Here is a 13,418-nt window from a genome sequence, read left to right on the forward strand (position 1 = left end):
ACCAAGGCTGAGGATATTAAGGTGAAAATTTGGGGGAATGTTGAGAGGGAATTTGATCTAAATCAAAACACACTATCTGCATACAGGTTGTCAAAATGGCATATCATCAATATCTTAGGAGCAGCTTAGCATATTAAGTTGAAGCTTCAAAGGCATGATGAAGGGGATTGTTCAATTGACCAAAGGCAATGCGAACATACCGCTTTTGCTACTAATAATATGACTACTTCTATTGCTACTAAGACAACACTGCTACTACTACTAATACTACTGCTTCAAACACTACTACTACTATTATGATTCCAATTACTTCTAATGGTATGAACTTGGAAATTTCAGGGATATTGAGGTTAAAGTTAAAACTATCACTACTTCTTTCGTAACTACTACTAAGGCTAAGGGTATCAAGGTAAAACTTTAAGGAAATATTGGGGGAGAATTTGAACTAAATTAAAATACACTTTGTGGATCCAGCTTGTCAAAAGGGTGTATCAGCGATATCTTAGGAACAGCGTCGAGTTTTAAGTTGGAACTTCCAGGGTGTGATGAGAGGGATGTTTAACTGACCAAAAAGTAAATTGCGCATATTACTACTGCTACAGCTGTTGCGACTATTATTGCTAAAATTAAAGATATAAAGGTGAAAATTACAGAGAATACTAAGAGGGAAGCTGAACCAAACCAAAAAACACTTCGTGCATGCAAGTTGTCAAAAGGATGTATCAGCAATATCTTATGAACGGCTTTGAGTATGAAGTTGAAACTTACAGGGCTTGTTGAAATAACCAAAAGCCAATATTTGTATTCTACTACAGCTATTTCTGCTACTACTACAACTGCTACTATTACCATTACCACTAAAGCTATGGGTATTAAGAGGACAATTTCCTCTCAAGAGAGCTTTAAGAGCTGAGAAAGATGTTGAACTAAATCAAAATCCATTATGTGCATGCAGGTTGTCAAAGGGATGTATCAACAATGTCCCAGAAACTTCATTATGGTATCAAGTTGAAATTTTCAGTGTGTGACTAATACAATTACTGCAACTAGTGAGGCTAATGGTATTTTAAGCAAAACTTTTGAGTAATATTTAGGGGAAGTTGCAACAAAATCAAAACACACTATAGGCGTGATACTATCTAAAGTACATATAAGCAACATCTTAACCTGTCCTGGTTAAACTTTTTTGATTTGAGTATTCTTGGAATTGAGTATTCTCACACTGTTTAAAAAAAAGGATTAGGTTTAAAGGTAGTATTTTAATGTAAGTGTTTTTTATATATATTCGCTTACGTTCTACTATGGATGGCCCTTGGATACAGGGTTGAAATATTCATTTGAGTTTGAGTTCACTGGCTTACACAAAAAAATTCCCTGTTGTTCTACCTGTTGTTTGTGCTTATGTTGGAAAGGCAGTATTGTCTTAGTGGCAATTAAATATTTTAGAAAAAAGTATTTTTCCTGAACAGACACCAACTCTTAATCTTTACTCTCCCCCTCCCACTTGAATCCTCCATTTTATTTACTGAATTGTATACCAACCACCCTTAGACCTGCATAAAAATTATTGTATGGAAACTGAAAATGTTCTCTGTTTAACAGAATCTCAAACTGCAGTACACTTGCTCACAAAATATCAATGGAATTGACAATAAAAAACAAGGTACAGTAGAATTAGAATGCAGCTACTCAATCTTCATGAAAAAGGCAATTGGATATATTTCCGGCATGTCTCAAGCACTAAATGCAGTACGTGTAACAAAACAGCAGTTCTACATTCCTGTCAGACCCCCACCATAGCCTCAAGCTTGTCCTCCAACCTATATATAAGGAATGCATTAAGACAAGAGCTCAATCAATTCGCTACAAACAGATGTCATCTTAATTCTCAAGACTTAATACATTTCTATATTTCAGGTTGAAGCCTGGTACCCTTGATCTCAATAGTTCTCAACGAAAAATTGGTGTTACAACATTTTCTCCATTGTGTTGGATTTTCTCCTCAACTGATAAAAAAATCCAGCATGTCTCATTTAAATGCCAGCCCTGTTGTGAGAAGACCATTGCCCCTAAGTACCAGTGCTCATAAGCTTAAATACTAGTTAGTCTAAATTAAATGCAACTCTGAAATCTATCCTCTAGCCTCACCATACAATAACTATATCTAAGGCATCCACTGAGACACTAAAGAAAGCACAAACCTACTAGTGATCTTTATGTTGTTACTTCATGTCTTTGACAACTAAATTGCGTGGTTTTATTAGGTCATAATCATGTCCCAGTGCTGTACCCAGACAAATGAAGAAATGAAAGAACCTGTCTTTGGTGTTCATGGGCCTTATGTCCTATGAAGAGAATCAAACAAATGAAATCATTGTCCTAGCACAGGTCATTTCCTGCATAACTGAAGAATCAGGCTTATTCCTAGCCACAAATATTAATGAACACTTCGTTTTTTGAGTATTATAGAAAATTGAGACTAAGCAGAACTTGTTAATTTCTGTAGAACACTTGCAGTAGAACTGCAATTGTATCTAGTTACAAGGACATCAATTGGAGAGGGGCATTTTCCCCTACTAAATTTTAATATATTTTTTTAGTACTTTTGTTAAATGATGCCTTTTTTGGTATTTTATAGAAAAAATTTAAAATACATACAAAACTACCCCTCTAGAATTGAAGAATACATTTATCTCCTGCCCCCCCCCCATTTCTATGGCACTTGGTATCTACCAAGTGAAATATAGTGATTGCAAATTCTGTTGGTCTGTCCTGGTTTTGCTACTTTAGGCACTTCTAGGTAGGCTAGGATGAAAACAATTTGGTAGGCGTAGCAGGAACCAGACCAGATTAAATTAAAAATTGTCGTTTCCCCTAATTCAACCATTTAGGGGCAGTGGCGGGACGGTTAAATCGGAAAAATTTGAACAAATGAGGTATTTTTAACTTACAAACAGGTGATGGGATCTTAATGAAGTTTGAAGTTTGATGTTTGGAAGGATATCGCGTCTCAGAGCTCTTATTTCAAATCCCAGCCGGATCCGGTGACATTACGGGGAGTTGGAGGGGGTAACTTAAAATTTTGGAAAACGCTTACAGTGGAGGGATTGGGATGAAACTTTGGTGGGGAAAATAATCACAAGTCTTAGATACGTGATTGATATAACCGGAACGGATCCGCTCTCTTCGGAGGGGGGAGGGTTGGGGGTGTCGTTAATTCTCAAAAATTAGAAAAATGAGCTATTTTCAACTTATGAAGCAGTGATCAGATCTTAATGAAATTTGATGTTTGGAAGGATATCTTGTCTTAGAGCTCTTATTTTAAATCCCGACTGGACTCGATGACATTACGGGGACTTGGGGGGAAGGAACCTGAAATCTTGAAAAACGCTTAGAGTGGAGGGATCGGGATGACACTTGGTGGGGAAAAATAAGCACAAGTCCTAGATGTGTGATTGAGATAACCGGAACAGATCCGCTCTCTTTGGGGGAGTTGGGGGAGGTTTAACTCTAAAAAAATAGAAAAAAATAGGCATTTTTTGACTTACAAAGGAGCAATGGGATCTTAATGAATTGCATATTTAGAAGGACCTCATAACTCAGATCTAGTTCATCTTTATCTGACAAATGGGTGATTGGATCTTAATGAAACTTTATATATAGAAAGATCTTATGTCTCAGAGGTTCCATTTTCAATTCGAATCAGATCCACAGACATAGGGGGTTGGAGGGGGGAAACAGAAATCTTGGGAAATGCTTAGAGTAGAGATATCTGGACAAAACTTGGTGGGAAGAATAAACACAAGTCCTAGATACGTGATGGACATAACCAGACTGAATCCATTCTCTTTGGGGGAGCTGGGGATTGTTAATTTGGAAAAATAAGAAAAATTAAGGTATTTTTAACTTAAGAACGGGTGACCAAATCTTACTAAAATTTGATATTTAGAAGAAACTCATGTCTCAGAGCTCTTATTTCAAATACTAACCAGATCAGTTGACATTTGGGTAGTTGGAAGAGAAAACCGGAAATCTCGGAAAACGCTTAGAGTGGAAAGATTAGGATGAAACTTGGTGTGTAGAATAAACAAATGTTGTAGACACGTGATTGATGTAACCAGACTGGATCCACTCTCTTCGGGGGAGTTAGGGGGTGGGGTTTAGTGCTTTGGCAAGTTTGGTGCTTCTGAACGTCCTAGGATGAAAAAAATTGGTAGGTGTGTCAGGGAGCTGCACAAATTGACTTGATAAAGTGATTTTCGCCGATTCGACCATCTGGGGGGCTGAAGGGAGAGGAAAAATTAGAAAAACTTAGGTATTTTTAACTTATGGGTGGGTGATTGGATCTAAATGAAATTTGATGTTTAGAAGGACCTTGTGACTTGGAGCTCTTATTTTAAACGCTGACCGTCATTAAACCTCTGATTTTCCTTTCAAATCAATCTATTGATTCTTACAATTTTTGCTAGAGCTCAAACTATATGAGCTCTTGGCTCTTCCAACCTCATCACAAGTACCATATGAGCTCTTAGCTCTTGTTTTTTTGTAGTAATTTTCTAGATCTGAACAGTTGAGCCAAGGAAGACATGCAAGGAAAAAGGATTAAACATTATGAATTAGAGCACTTTATTTCTGTAGATAGTGTTGCAACCATCAGTCAAGTTCAATTTATGAATTATTGCAGATTATTTCAATAAAGGTCAGGTAATTATGTAATTCTAGGTCATTGTTGCAGTTGTAGTTGTAATCTAATAAAGAACAATCCTAAAGTCTAAAAATTAGGTTTAAAAATTAATGATAAAAGGGCTCACTAAAATGAATTAAAGAGTGATAACTATCATTCACTTTCAACTCAGCATTAATTTGCAAGTCTTGAAATTTTTCTTTTGGAATTTAAAATAAAAATTTCTTGAAACCTCTCAAAAATAGCTTCAGATTGAAAAGCACCGCACTTGGATCACCATGTTGAAAACCATTTATTAGAAGTTTATTTCAGTGGGATAAGATAATCTAATAAATAGCCTAAAAACACCACATTGTTCTACTTGATAATCTCTGTTAAAAAAAAAAAGCATTGGTAAAGTATTTCCCAGGATACAAGGTAGGGCACTAAGCCAAATTTGATTTTTCTTTCAAATTTCAGATTCATTTTATTAGAAACTAGCTGTTGGGGTGGCACTTCGCGCCACCCCAACACCTAGTTGGTGGGGGCGCCTAGTATATATATCTATATATATATAAAAATAAGTTGTCTGTCCGTTACGCCAGATTATATCTATATATATAAAAATAAGTTGTCTGTGTGTGGATCTGTGGATGGATCAGGTGACGTCACCTGAAAAAACTGGATCAGGTGACGTCAAAACTGAAAAAACTAAAAAAAGGCAAAAACTACAAAAAAACTAAAAACTAATAAAAAAAATAAAAAAGCTAAAAAACTAAAAAAACTAAAAAAAGGCAAAAACTACAAAGTAGTTCAGGTGACGTCACCTGAAAAAACTGGATCAGGTGACGTCAAAACTGAAAAAACTAAAAAAAGGCAAAAACTACAAAAAAAACTAAAAACTAATAAAAAAAATAAAAAATCTAAAAAACTAAAAAAACTAAAAAAAAGGCAAAAACTACAAAAAAAACTAAAAACTAATAAAAAAGCTAAAAAACTAAAAAAGCTAAAAAAAGGCAAAAACTACAAAAAAAACTAAAAACTAATAAAAAAAATAAAAAAGCTAAAAAACTAAAAAAACTAAAAAAACTAAAAAAAGGTAAAAAACTAAAAAAACTAAAAACTAAAAAAAAAACTAAAAAAAAAGGAAAAAACTGAAAAATAAGCTAAAATAAAGGTAAAAACCAATAAAAAACTAAAAAAAAACTGAAAAAACTAAAAAAAGGCAAAAACTACAAAAAAAACTAAAAACTAATAAAAAAAGTAAAAAAGCTAAAAAACTAAAAAAACTAAAAAAACTAAAAAAAGGTAAAAAACTAAAAAAAATAAAAAATAAAAAAAAACTAAAAAAAAGGAAAAAACTGAAAAATAAGCTAAAATAAAGGTAAAAACCAATAAAAAACTAAAAAGAAAAAAAGGAAAAAACTAAAAAAAAATTTTCATCTAAAAAACTAAAAAAAACTAAAAAAGGTAAAAACTAAAAGAACTAAAAAAGAAAAAAATAAATGACGACACTCAAAGAGAAAGCGACCAGGACAAAAGGAATGTTCGATTAGCAATCAACAAAGCACCGGGACACAGGGAGTATAAATGACGACCAGGACATAAGTAAAAAAAAAACTATCTATATATATAAAAATAAGTTGTCTGTGGATCTGTGGATCGTGGATCAGGTGACGTCACCTGAAAAAACTGGATCAGGGGACGTCAAAACTGAAAAAACTAAAAAAGGCAAAAACTACAAAAAAAAACTAAAAACTAATAAAAAAAATAAAAAAGCTAAAAAACTAAAAAAACTAAAAAAAGGCAAAAACTACAAAAAAAACTAAAAACTAATAAAAAAGCTAAAAAACTAAAAAAACTAAAAAAAGGCAAAAACTACAAAAAAAACTAAAAACTAATAAAAAAAATAAAAAAGCTAAAAAACTAAAAAAACTAAAATCAGGTGACGTCACCTGAAAAAACTGGATCAGGGGACGTCAAAACTGAAAAAACTAAAAAAGGCAAAAACTACAAAAAAAAACTAAAAACTAATAAAAAAAATAAAAAAGCTAAAAAACTAAAAAAACTAAAAAAAGGCAAAAACTACAAAAAAAACTAAAAACTAATAAAAAAGCTAAAAAACTAAAAAAACTAAAAAAAGGCAAAAACTACGAAAAAAACTAAAAACTAATAAAAAAAATAAAAAAGCTAAAAAACTAAAAAAACTAAAAAAACTAAAAAAAGGTAAAAAACTAAAAAAACTAAAAACTAAAAAAAACTAAAAAAGGAAAAAACTGAAAAATAAGCTAAAATAAAGGTAAAAACCAATAAAAAACTAAAAAAAAAACTGAAAAAACTAAAAAAAGGCAAAAACTACAAAAAACTAAAAACTAATAAAAAAAGTAAAAAAGCTAAAAAACTAAAAAAACTAAAAAAACTAAAAAAACTAAAAAAACTAAAAAAACTAAAAAAACTAAAAAAAGGTAAAAAACTAAAAAAAATAAAAAATAAAAAAAACTAAAAAAAAAGGAAAAAACTGAAAAATAAGCTAACATAAAGGTAAAAACCAATAAAAAACTAAAAAGAAAAAAAGGAAAAAACTAAAAAAAATTTTCATCTAAAAAACTAAAAAAAACTAAAAAAGGTAAAAACTAAAAGAACTAAAAAAGAAAAAAATAAATGACGACACTCAAAGAGAAAGCGACCAGGACAAAAGGAATGTTCGATTAGCAATCAACAAAGCACCGGGACACAGGGAGTATAAATGACGACCAGGACATAAGTAAAAAAAAAAAATTAACAAAACTAAAAAGAAGGTAAAAACTACAAAAAAACTAAAAAGAAAAAAAAACTAAAAACTAATAAAAAAAACTAAAAAATCTAAAAATCTAAATAAGCTAAAAAAAAAAAAAAGGAAAAAAATAAAGGAGAAAAACAAAACTAAAAAACGAATGTATATACAGACCGGTACACCGGGATACAAATGACGACCGGGACACAGGGAATATAAATGACGACCGGGACACAGGGACACAACTACAACGGGGACACCGGGGGAAACAGGGGGATATAAATGACGACCGGGACAAAAAAACTAAAAAGAAAAAAAAAACTAAAAACTAATAAAAAAACTAAAAAATCTAAAAATCTAAATAAGCTAAAAAAGAAAAAAAAGGAAAAAAATAAAGGAGAAAAACAAAACTAAAAAACGAATGTATAAACAGACCGGGACACCGGGATACAAATGACGACCGGGACACAGGGAATATAAATGACGACCGGGACACAGGGACACAACTACAACGGGGACACCGGGGGAAACAGGGGGATATAAATGACGACCGGGACACCGGGACAGGGAATGGTCGATTAGCAATCACCATCAACAAAGCTCAAGGGCAATCATTAGAATCATGAGGTATAGATCTGAATACAGATTGTTTTCCCATGGACCATTATATGTTGCATGTTCAAGAGTCGGTAAACCTGACAATCTATTTATATGCAAAGACAATGGGACAGCAAAGAATGTTGTATATTCGCAAGTTTTACGTAGTTAAAACCATATATATATATATATATATATATATATATATATATATATATATATATATATATATATATATCTATTTTCACAGGTGGGACATAGGGACACAACTACAATGGCGCGTAACTATTATGGCGCGTAACGACTTACGCGCGCGGGGGGGCTTGGGGTGGGCGCGAAGCACCCCCACCAACTAGGTGTTGGGGTGGCGCGAAGCGCCACCCCAACAGCTAGTATATATATATATATATATATTACTTTAAATCCTCAAAAGAAACTGTTTCCATTAAATGTCCAAGATCTTATTTTGCTCTTTATAAAATGATTAAAATACAGGATATTTTTATTGTGACGAAAGTAACTAAGAAAAGTTAAATGGCAAAATTACTGTTTTAAAATTTAAGATTTATTTGGTGAAAGCTTAGTTACCATACATAAAAATGAAAATGTGATCAGGAACCTGCAGACTATCAACTTGATCTTTTTCATAACAGAACTGATAAGGATAATCATAACGAAATGAATCAAAATCCACAGAAATTGTGTCAGGCTATGGAAGATATCTGATTACAGCAGGAACCATGACAGATCAGTTATGGTATTTAACAGCTTTCATCAAACAGGTCGTGGTAACGAACTGTAAGTAAGGAGCGACCCGGCTCAATAGTAACCGAAACTATAACAAACGCAATTTTGATACCAATAGTTACATCCAAAGAATCGGATTTTATGCTGATTTGAAATATGTAACTTTCCAAGTTTAGTCTTACCAATCAAAAGTTACGAACCAGAGAAAATTTGCCTTATTTTCGAAAAAAGGGGGAAACACCCCACAAAAGTCATAGCATATTAATGAAAATCACACCGTCAAATTCAGCGCATCAGGGAACCTTCCTTTAGAGGTTTCAAGCTCCTATATGCGAAAATGTTTTGTATTTTTTGCCAGAAGAAAGATCACGGATGCGTGTTTATTTGTTGTTGTTTTTTGCCAGGGGTGATCGTATCGACCCAGTGGTCCTAGAATGTTGCAATAGGGCTCATTCGAACGGAAATAAAAAATTTCCAGTGCCTTTTTTAATTGAAACACATAATTTTATTAAGTTCAACAAACTTTTTTATTAAAAAAAACTGCATGTTTATGTACAAGATTGATGAATGGATGTTCTCAAATTGAGTGCCAAAAACAGATACAAGCAGGATGAGAAAGCAGCAGCTCTTAAGAAACGTCGAGTTTTAAAACGATACAGGATCATACAGTTCGTGATAGCAAATTATAAGAGGCGACCCGGCTCAGTAGTAACCAAAACTCTAAAAAATGGAATTTTGATACCAATAGATACAGTAAAAATTCTTAAAAAGGTTACTTCCAAAGTTTAGTTTTTGCTTTCGTAGTGTATAAAATGTATCAGGTATCAAGAACACTAATTTTACAATAAAAATGTAATTAATAATTTTTAGTAAACAGTTTTAAAATATTATATTGCAATAAACAACAGGTGCAAAAATAAGTTAAACACCAATAAATACTGACGCAATAAGTTGCATTTGAAGAACACGCTTAATCAATTCTCTATATACTGTTTTAGGTATCATTATTGTTTTTATAGCTAAAGTTGTGAACTTCCCCTATTGTGTATTAAACGTCATATACTTGTTAAGAATGAACGTGTTAAAAGGTCTGGCAAGTGGGTTGCTTTCCGGGATTTCACTTACAGTATTTATGTCAGGGTTTGATTATAGTCTCGGGGAACTAATTTGGGATATCAGGCGAAAAATTGAAACTGTAACGAAAAAGGGTAGAAAAATTGTTGGCAATCCACTTAACTTAAAAAAGCAGACTATATCTTCTGAATCTTTTTGCGTTGAAGAGGTGGATCTTCCAAAACCCAATATTCCTATTATAGTCTCTAATTTAAGTACATCTAAAAAAAGAAATGAAGAGAGAGCGAAACCTATGAAAAAAGCAGCCAGGCAGACTTTAGAAGATATCCTAGATAGTTCTACAATTAGTGAGGATCTCCAAAAGAAACAGCACAACAAATTTTCTAGCATGGTATCTGAAAGTTCAAGCAGTGAAGAGTCATCTATAGCCAACCGACATGTTAAAGACAAAAGAGGCCATTTTAAGAAGAACCAAACCCCCAAAGTCATTTCTGTTGTATCTGAAGAGTCTAGTTCCAGTTCAAATGAATACTATAAGTACCGACCTCGCTTTAGGATATGGACATGAATAAAAATTGGAATGGAATTCAAAACAGTAAATTCCACAAATTCCAAGTTTAATGTACGCTTTTGGAGAAGATCGAAATCAGATTAAAAAACGTACTAATAGATTTCAATGGCGAAGTTAAATGTTATTTCTTCTATAAACTACAAACAGAAAAAAACACTGCCTCATTTTAGCGGGAACCTTATGAAAGTGAACGTTAATTCCAGAAGTTGCGCCTACCAAAAGCGTAAGAAATACTATAGAGACAGAGATGTGGACCAAAATTACTGTAAAGCTACTGTCTTAATAATGTGCCTTCATTATTCTCAGAAAAGATACCACGCTCTGGGATAACGAAAAACGTTCCTCCTTAACCATTGACGGTGTCGACAATTGTTGACATTTCAGATACCGGGCCTATATATATATATATATATATATATATATATATATATATATATATATATATATATATATATATATATATATATATATATATATATATATATATATATATATTTAACTACGTAAAACATGCAAATATACAACATTCTTTGCTGTCCCATTGTCTGTCCATATAAATAGATTGTCAGGTTTACCAACTCTTGAACATGCAACATAATAATTGTTCATGGGAAAACAATCCGTATTCAGATCTATACCGCATTTTTCTAACGATTGCCCTTGATCTTTGTTGATGGTGATTGCTAATTGAACATTCCCTGTGTCCCCGTCGTCATTTATATATCCCCCTGTGCCCCCGGTGTTCCCGTTGTAGTTGTGTCCCTGTGTCCTGGTCGTCATTTATATTTCCTGTGTCCTGGTCGTCATTTATATTCCCTGTGTCCCGGTCGTCATTTGTATCCCGGTATCCCAGTCTGTAATCTCTCTTTGAGTGTCCCGGTCGTCATTTATATTCCCTCTGTCCCGGTCGTCATTTGTGTCCCGGTGTCCCGGTCTGTAATTTCTCTTTGAGTGTCCTGGTCGTCATTTATATTCCCTGTGTCCCGGTCGTCATTTGTGTCCCGGTGACCCAGTCTGTAGTGTCATCTTATAATGACGTCATATACAAAGCCTTATATACTTATAATGACGTCAAATGCAAACCCACAAACAAACAAACATGCATATATACAACTTATTTATATATATATGTATAGATACAGTTTCTTCTTTAGTTTTTTTTTCTTTTTTAGTTTTTTTCTTTTTTTTAGTTTCTTCTTTTTATTGATTTGTTTTCTCCAATTTGTCAATGTTCATTCTAACATTGACACTTGGAAAAATCTTTACGTCCCAAGCATGCTAAAGCTCCAACAATTTATATTAAACTTCAAAATTCGGGGTATCTGTTTTAAGGTTTTCGAATTACTTTAATCTATTGTCAAAATATATTGAAATATTTGTGCAATTCCCAGTTTTTTTTTAGTTTTTTTTATTTTTTTTTAGTTTTTTAGCTTTTTTAGTTTTTTTCTTTTTAGTTTTTTATCTTTTTCATTTTTTTACGTTTTTTCTTTTTTTAATTTTTTTAATTTTTTTTTAGTTTTTTTTAGTTTTTTACCATTTTTCTTTTTTCGAATTATTTTAATCTATTGTCAAAATATTTCGAAATATTTATGCAATTTCGAGTTTTTACATTTTAGTTCGTTTTCTTTTATATATATAGAAGATATAATCTGGCGTAACAGACATAACACACAGACAACTATATTATATATATATATATATATATATATATATATATATATATATATATATATATATATATATATATATATATATATATAGAGTATATAGATACAGTTTCTTCTTTAGTTTTTTTTCTTTTTTAGTTTTTTCTTTTTTTTAGTTTCTTCTTTTTTTTAGTTTCTTCTTTTTATTGATTTATTTTCTTCAATTTGTCAATGTTCATTCGAACATTGACACTTGGAAAAATCTTTACGTGCCAAGCATGCTAAAGCTCCAACAATTTATATTAAACTCAAATTTGGGGTATCTGTTTTAAGGTTTTTGAATTACTTTAATCTATTGTCAAAATATTCTGAAAAATTTGTGCCATTCCCAGTTTTTTTATTTTTTTCTTTTTTTAGTTTTTTAGCTTTTTTTAGTTTTTTATCCTTTTTATTTTTTTTTTACGTTTTTTCTTTTTAGGTTTTTTCTTTTTTTATTTTTTTTTAGTTTTTTTTTTAGTTTTTTACCATTTTTCTTTTTTCGAATTACTTTAATCTGTTGTCAAAATATTTCGAAATATTTATGCAATTTCCGGTTTTTATATTTTAGTTTGTTTTCTTTTATATATATAGAAGATAAAATCTGGCATAACAAACAAAGTGTAACAGACATAACACACAGACATTTATATATATATATATATATATATATACATTATATATATATATATATAGATTTTAAAACCATACAAGGAGGGGAGAGTGGTGGTATGGGGTTCAAATACTTGTATGGCACCATCAGGGGAGGGGTGCACTGTCAGAAATGCAAATATGATATTTGAAGAGAGCATAAAAAAGGAATCTAATGGTTCTACTTTTTGTTTTATGAACAGATTCCCTTCTGAGGGGCCAATAATTTAGAACATTACCTACAAGTTCATTATGTATGTGTGGAATGATGGCTTTTAGTGGTATAACTCCCAGTGATAACTTCAAAGTTTGGTTCAGGACACTGGGTGTCCCCATGCAGAAACCATCTGCTCTGATCCCAGTCCCCGTCCACACTACACTTAAACAACTCCAGGGTTAGAAATTGGATAGTATGATTACTCAAGGAGTTTCAAAATGGGGCAACATAGTAGGAAAAGAACTGGTAGTATTATCTGTGGTTGATAGCTTTTTGGGATTTTCCCCAGGTTCTTCTTTAAGGTTGCTGGGAAGAAGGCTTGATGTAGGATTGGCTTGAAGATGATTGAAAGCTCTAATATGTCATCCATTTTACTTCAATAAACAGGGATTGGAATTTTAGTTGACCATAACAAGATCATGCTTCTTACCTACTGATGGTAA

At 32.0% G+C, this 13,418-nt stretch overlaps 1 protein-coding gene and 1 long non-coding RNA gene across 2 annotated transcripts in view; one reads left to right on the forward strand and one right to left on the reverse strand.

Annotated features, from left to right (window-relative positions):
• LOC136028261 (uncharacterized) overlaps positions 1–13,418 on the forward strand; it is a 193,374-nt gene that overhangs the window by 135,538 nt on the left and 44,418 nt on the right. The gene's annotated exons all lie outside the window — the stretch shown is intronic.
• LOC136028260 (GILT-like protein 1) overlaps positions 1–13,418 on the reverse strand; it is a 144,976-nt gene that overhangs the window by 127,781 nt on the left and 3,777 nt on the right. The window lies entirely within an intron of this gene.

Source organism: Artemia franciscana, chromosome 6, assembly GCF_032884065.1.
Source record: "Artemia franciscana chromosome 6, ASM3288406v1, whole genome shotgun sequence".
NCBI classification, from domain to species: domain Eukaryota; kingdom Metazoa; phylum Arthropoda; class Branchiopoda; order Anostraca; family Artemiidae; genus Artemia; species Artemia franciscana.